We start from the raw sequence: 7,747 nt of genomic DNA on the forward strand, positions 1-7,747 counted from the left end.
GGCACTGTTTTTCTATTTCCTTCTTAAGAGTGAACTTTTAAATGTTGAACAGCTGCTTTACATCAGTGCTTCTACAATGGTTGTGGACTAGAGGGGAGCGTTACTCTGCATAAGAGCAGAAATTATGTTTAGAGCGGTCTCAAAAACATCCCTCAGTCATCTGTCTGGTACTGTACTGTGGCGCTAATTTGTTTGTCGGGAGTGGTTCAATGAGCCCACGAGGGGTTCCCTCCTCCTCTAGTGAAATAGAAGAGAGAAAGCGAAGTGCTGCTGACCGGTAAGTGGCCTATCAGTGACCACAGAACCAGGTTCCTGGGGTCTGTTAGTGGCCTATCAGTGACCTCAGAACCAGGTTCCTGGGGTCTGTTAGTGGTCATTCAGTGACCACAGAACCAGGTTCCCGGGGTCTGTTAGTGGCCTATCAGTGACCACAGAACCAGGTTCCTGGGGTCTGTTAGTGGCCTATCAGTGACCACAGAACCAGGTTCCTGGGGTCTGTTAGTGGCCTATCAGTGACCACAGAACCAGGTTCCCGGGGTCTGTTAGTGGCCTATCAGTGACCATAGAACCAGGTTCCCGGGGTCTGTTGGGGAGGGGGCAACATGACAGAATAATCAGACAGAAATGAAGAGACAGATTTAGGGGCTCCCAAGTGGAGCAGCAATCTAAAGGCACTGCATCTCAGTGCTAGAGGCGTCACTACAGACCCTGGTTTGATTCCAGCCTCATTATACTCTGATGAAGACAGCTTGCCTGTCGAAACTTTGGATTTGACATTTTTGCATCTGAGCTCCTAGAGTGTGCGGCTCTCCTTTATTTTCAAGTTGTCTACTCCGCCAGCCAGCACCTCGTCTTAATAGGTGTTCTACTCCGCTAGCCAGCACCTCGTCTAAATAGGTGTTCTACTCCGTTAGCCAGCACCTCGTCTTAACAGGTGTTCTACTCCGCTAGCCAGCACCTCGTCTAAATAGGTGTTCTACTCCGCTAGCCAGCACCTCGCCTAAATAGGTGTTCTACTCCGCTAGCCAGCACCTCGTCTTAATGGGTGTTCTACTCCGCTAGCCAGCACCTCGTCTAAATAGGTGTTCTACTCCGTTAGCCAGCACCTGGTCTTAATAGGTGTTCTACTCCGCTAGCCAGCACCTCGTCTTAATGGGTGTTCTACTCCGCTAGCCAGCACCTCGTCTAAATAGGTGTTCTACTCCGCTAGCCAGCACCTCGTCTAAATAGGTGTTCTACTCCGCTAGCCAGCACCTCGTCTAAATAGGTGTTCTACTCCGCTAGCCAGCACCTCGTCTTAATAGGTGTTCTACTCCGCTAGCCAGCACCTCGCCTAAATAGGTGTTCTACTCCGCTAGCCAGCACCTCGTCTAAATAGGTGTTCTACTCCGCTAGCCAGCACCTCGCCTAAATAGGTGTTCTACTCCGCTAGCCAGCACCTCGTCTTAATAGGTGTTCTACTCCGCTAGCCAGCACCTCGCCTAAATAGGTGTTCTACTCCGCTAGCCAGCACCTCGTCTAAATAGGTGTTCTACTCCGCTAGCCAGCACCTCGCCTAAATAGGTGTTCTACTCCGCTAGCCAGCACCTCGTCTTAATGGGTGTTCTACTCCGCTAGCCAGCACCTCGTCTTAATAGGTGTTCTACTCCGCTAGCCAGCACCTCGTCTAAATAGGTGTTCTACTCCGCTAGCCAGCACCTCGTCTTAATAGGTGTTCTACTCCGCTAGCCAGCACCTCGTCTTAATAGGTGTTCTACTCCGCTAGCCAGCAACCTAGGGTTTTGGCTGGGTTAGGATGTCATTGTAAATAAGAATTTGTTCTTTTTTGTTCTGACTTGCCTAGTTTAAATAACGGATAAAAGTAATAATAATTGGGGAATCATCATGTCAGCTGTTCTATTCAATACAATTCTATCTGCAAGGTTGTGAAGAATGTGAATGTTTCAGCTCATTGAACAACCCCCCCCCCCCCCTCCTGCGGGGTCTTGTCTTATTGACCCCCTGCTGAGAGGCACCTGGGGAACCCCCCCCCCCCTCCTCTACACTGTGGGGTCTAATTAGCCTCCGTCAAAACGATTCATCGTCCTCATCTGCAAAACCTAGTGTAACAACAACAACAGCAGTGTTGTTCTGTACTGTTAGGCTACTGTAAACACTAAAAGGGCAAATATTAGTGAGGTCAAATCAAATATTTACTGGTCGTATACACGTGTTTAACAGATGTCATTGGTCGTATACACGCGTTTAGCAGATGTCATTGGTCGTATACACGCGTTTAGCAGATGTCATTGGTCGTATACACGCGTTTAGCAGATGTCATTGGTCGTATACACGCGTTTAGCAGATGTCATTGGTCGTATACACGCGTTTAGCAGATGTCATTGGTCGTATACACGCGTTTAGCAGATGTCATTGGTCGTATACACGCGTTTAGCAGATGTCATTGGTCGTATACACGCGTTTAGCAGATGTCATTGGTCGTATACACGCGTTTAGCAGATGTCATTGGTCGTATACACGCGTTTAGCAGATGTCATTGGTCGTATACACGCGTTTAGCAGATGTCATTGGTCGTATACACGCGTTTAGCAGATGTCATTGGTCGTATACACGCGTTTAGCAGATGTCATTGGTCGTATACACGCGTTTAGCAGATGTCATTGGTCGTATACACGCGTTTAGCAGATGTCATTGGTCGTATACACGCGTTTAGCAGATGTTACTGTGGGCGTAGCGAGGTGCTGCTAACTACTTATGGATACAATCGTTGAACCACCCATCATCAAAACTGTATATCTCACCTGGTCTGCACGTGTATATGATTTCACTACTGTGTGTGTTACTGTGCTGTGTGTGTGTGTGTGTGTGTGTGTGTGTGTGTACACCTCCGTGCGTGCATTTTTATTTTCAAATATATGTACCACGGGTCTAGGCACTTTACAGCAACACAAGTCTGGCAAGGAAAGATAAGCCCACAGATAACATCCTTTGAGCAGGCATGAAGTTTTTAGGGACCATCAGCATACCATTTCAGATGGATTAGAAGCTCTATCCATGAAGTTCTTGGGGACCATCAGCATACCATTTCAGATGGATTAGAAGCTCTATCCATGAAGTTCTTGGGGACCATCAGCATACCATTTCAGATGGATTAGAAGCTCTATCCATGAAGTTCTTGGGGACCATCAGCATACCATTTCAGATGGATTAGAAGCTCTATCCATGAAGTTCTTGGGGACCATCAGCATACCATTTCAGATAGATTAGAAGCTCTATCCATGAAGTTCTTGGGGACCATCAGCATACCATTTCAGATAGATTAGAATCTCTATCCATGAAGGTCTTAGGGACCATCAGCATACCATTTCAGATGGATTAGAAGCTCTATCCATGAAGGTCTTAGGGACCATCAGCATACCATTTCAACTATAGATTAGAATCATTATCATTTACCTGGTTTCATTTCAGTTCTAGAAGCTCTATTCAATTACAATCAGCTCCTCTGGTCAAAAGTAGTGCACTATATAGGGAATAAGGTGCCATTTGGGACACTGGTAAAAAGTAGTGCACTATATAGGGAATAAGGTGCCATTTGGGACACTGGTAAAAAGTAGTGCACTATATAGGGAATAAGGTGCCATTTGGCAAACACTATGTCTACTGGCTACGGAAATACAGATCGAGGCAAATCCTTTGAACCAGCATGGTAACATCCTCATCACAGGGACAATTTGTCCAGGTAATTGTAACAGTAGTTTTTTATTGTTTTCATTATTGCATTATAAACATCTCACAACATCTTGATTGAGGTTTATTTCTGTGGGAGATTGTATTAATAATTCATCAGTTTGAGTCCTCTGTGGTTCAGCAGCTCAGTCCCTGCCTGCAGCTGGCCTCATCTCTCTCTCTCTCTCCCCCACCCTCTTTCTAGCTCTCTCTCCCCTCTCTTTTCTCTCTCTCCCATTCCCTCTTTCTATCTCTCTCTCCCTCTCTCTTTTCTCTCTCTCACCCTCCCTCTTTCTATCTCTCTCTCCCCCTCTCTTTTCTCTCTCTCCCCCTCCCTCTTTCTATCTCTCTCTCCCTCTCTTTTCTCTCTCTCCCCCTCCCTCTTTCTATCTCTCTCTCCCCCTCTCTTTTTTCTCTCTCCCCTCCCTCTTTCTATCTCTCTCTCCCTCTCTCTTTTCTCTCTCCCCCTCCCTATCTCTCTCTCCCCCTCTCTTTTTCTCTCCCCCTCCCTATCTCTCTCTCCCCTCTCTTTTTATCTCTCTCTCCCCCTCTCTTTTCTCTCTCTCCCCCTCCCTCTTTCTATCTCTCTCTCCCTCTCTCTTTTCTCTCTCTCCCCCTCCCTCTTTCTATCTCTCTCTCTCCCCTCTCTTTTCTCTCTCCCCCTCCCTCTTTCTATCTCTCTCTCCCACTCTTTTCTCTCTCTCCCCCTCCCTCTTTCTATCTCTCTCTCCCCCTCTCTTTTTCTCTCTCCCCCTCCCTCTTTCTATCTCTCTCTCCCTCTCTCTTTTCTCTCTCCCCCTCCCTATCTCTCTCTCCCCCTCTCTTTTTTCTCTCCCCTCCCTATCTCTCTCTCCCCTCTCTTTTTATCTCTCTCTCCCCCTCTTTTCTCTCTCTCCCCCTCCCTCTTTCTATCTCTCTCTCCCCCTCTCTTTTCTCTCTCCCCCTCCCTCTTTCTATATCTCTCTCCACCTCTCTTTCTCTCTCTCACCCCTCTCTTTCTTTCTCTCCCCCCTCTCTCTCCCCCTTCTCCCCCCTCTCTCTCCTTCTCTCCTCTCTCACTCTCTCCCCCTCTCTTTTTTCTCTCTCCCCCTCCCTCTTTCTATCTCTCTCTCCCCCTCTCTTTTTTCTCTCCCCCTCCCTATCTCTCTCTCCCCTCTCTTTTTATCTCTCTCTCCCCCTCTCTTTTCTCTCTCTCCCCCTCCCTCTTTCTATCTCTCTCTCCCCCTCTCTTTTCTCTCTCTCCCCCTCCCTCTTTCTATATCTCTCTCCACCTCTCTTTCTCTCTCTCTCTCTCTCACCCCTCTCTCTTTCTTTCTCTCCCCCCTTCTCCCCCCCATCTCTCTCCTTCTCCCCTCTCTCACTCTCTCCCCCTCTATCTCCTCTGCTAACAGAATAGAACTCGAACAGGAATCATCAAACTCTCCATCTCCACATCTGTCATCGTCAGCCCACTACTGACAAGACAATTAATCTCTTTCCAACTAGGTGACAGGCAAGCCTGTGTGGCATTTCCTCCTCAGCAGCTGCTGGAGGCTGTAGGCTAATATTACAGCTATACAATTGTCACAACATACACTGTAGGTGTTTTACTTGAACATTTTAGTATTGGATGCAAACAAAGCAATCTATATGACCTCACTGCATATTATGACATCTTTGTCCAAAAGGTTCTCGCACTTAACATGAATGAGGGTTGCATGAATGAACTGTAGGGTTGGCTGCCTCCAAGCTCTGATAGGCTACTGTACTTACATGGCTGGAGGATGTTGCTTTCAGCTATAAGCAACTGTCAAAAGTATTACCATTGGTAGGCTAATGGTGAAACACTGACACTGACTGTAAATGTTGAACTCATCCTTCAGTTCTCAACAACAAGGGTTTTAACATGGTCTAATTGGTGTACCAGTGTACTAGATGTTTCTGTAGTCTGTATACTTATGTTTACATTCTCTCTCTCTCTCTCTCTCTCTCTCTCTCACACACACACACACACACACACACACACACACACGTTGTGAGTGCATATAGCATGCATATATTGGCTAATCAATTTAGCATCACATCAAATATTTAATGTGTCCATAACCTGAATGTGGCTCATTTCAACAGACTGGTAACCTACACCGTCAACAAAAACACGCTGGTCTACGCATACAACATATAACATGCATGTACAACTTAAACAACACAATAGACATGTCAATATTTTGTTCAAACCATTCGCTCATCGAATAGAGCATCTCAATAGACTATCTAATGCATGCACAACAACTGCCCATTCCGGGAAAAACATCAGCGTTACACACACGCATCTCTCCTTTCTCAACCGCGCTCAATAGCTTTGAGGTGGACACAAATTCCCCCTCACCTACGGCGAGATTATGGTGTCAAAATAGGCAACAACCATGAGCACTCTTGTCTTCTTCCAACAACACGGTGCTGAAACTAACAGCTCAACACGCCTTGAAACCATCGCGTGCCCAACCCTTTCTCCATCTTCGACTTCAGTTCGCACTACCAGTAGCCCTAGCTGGTTTCAGTACCAGTCAAGTGGAGAGTCAAAACGTGTTCCAGCTATGGTAAATTGTTGTTCCTCAGAATGAATTGATCGGTAGTTTTACAAACCTTAGAACGACTGGAGAAAGTCAGGCAGCGGCTCTCTCGGTCCCCAACCAACCAGTCTGTCTGTATCCTCCACCGGTAAATGCTCCAGTAGTATCGCACGCCCTCAGTCTCGTCTATTTTCCTCTCCCTACCGCCCCCTTCACTATTCATACTACCACTTCAAGCTTCTCCAAAGAAAGATACTGAAAATATCACAACATACACGGTTCGCATTTTTGTATCCCCTAGAATAGTTCAAGTCAACTTTATATAGTCCGGATTTAGTAGATTTCATGGACACCAAATGGTTATTTCTGGTAATGTATATTACTTATTGTAAAATACTTTTCATGGATAAAGATTGTCTACAATGTGCTGTTATATTGTTATTTAGAACCCATTATGCTTTTTGGCAGACTTGAGTAGAGAACTTATAGGCCTACAATACACTACGGGGTGACAACAAAGAGGTATTAAGAGATATTCAATATAATTTATTATTGATTTCGGTGACACATAGATACATGCATTAAATTGATATTGTAGATGCCAAGGGTAGGAGCACTGATCAGATTGAAGCCAATGGTACTTTAGGAGCACTGATCAGATTGAAGCCAATGGTACTGTAGGAGCACTGATCAGATTGAAGCCAATGGTACTGTAGGAGCACTGATCAGATTGAAGCCAATGGTACTGTAGGAGCACTGATCAGATTGAAGCCAATGGTACTGTAGGAGCACTGATCAGATTGAAGCCAAGGGATTTGGGAGCACTGATGTTGCACCAAAACCAGGAGGACGAGAAAAGAGAGAGATGGGGAAAACCAGGAGGATGAGAAAAGAGAGAGATGGGGAAAACCAGGAGGACGAGAAAAGAGAGAGATGGGGAAAACCAGGAGGACGAGAAAGGAGAGAGATGGGGAAAACCAGGAGGATGAGAAAAGAGAGAGATGGGGAAAAGCAAGAGCTGATAGAAAAACCCACTGGTTGACTTGAACAAACAAGACGGACTGGCAACAGACAGATAGAGAACACAGGTATAAATACACAGGGGGGGATGGGGACGATGAGTGACACCTGGAGGGGGGTGGAGACAATCACGAAGACAGGTGAAACAGATCAGGGTGTGACAGTGTGTAACCAAGCCTCTGTTGTGAGGCTGCGAGGTGTGTGAGGCTGCAGGGCATGTGTAACCAAGGAATCCATTGTCTGTCTGTTATTGCAGAACTCCTACATCAAGCCCATAGCAGGTGTTCTGCTGAGGTAATACAACACTCACATACAACAAGAGAGAACATTAGTGGGGAGATTAAACACGACAAACTCACATAGCCATGAGGTCTCCTATTTCACATGATGTGTTGTATCTCAGTCTGGGAGGTCTCCTATTTCACATGATGTGTTGTATCTCAGTCTGG

General features: G+C 46.2%; 1 protein-coding gene across 1 annotated transcript in view; it reads right to left on the reverse strand.

Moving 5' to 3' along the window:
* LOC110504516 (complexin-2) overlaps window positions 1–6,461 on the reverse strand; it is a 51,332-nt gene extending 44,871 nt beyond the window's left edge. The window contains exon 1 of the mRNA XM_021583273.2: window positions 6,352–6,461. The gene's annotated coding sequence lies outside the window, so the exon portion shown is untranslated. The remainder of the gene's footprint in view (window positions 1–6,351) is intronic.
* Between the last annotated feature and the right edge of the window lie 1,286 nt (window positions 6,462–7,747).

Source organism: Oncorhynchus mykiss, chromosome 31, assembly GCF_013265735.2.
Source record: "Oncorhynchus mykiss isolate Arlee chromosome 31, USDA_OmykA_1.1, whole genome shotgun sequence".
NCBI lineage: Eukaryota > Metazoa > Chordata > Actinopteri > Salmoniformes > Salmonidae > Oncorhynchus > Oncorhynchus mykiss.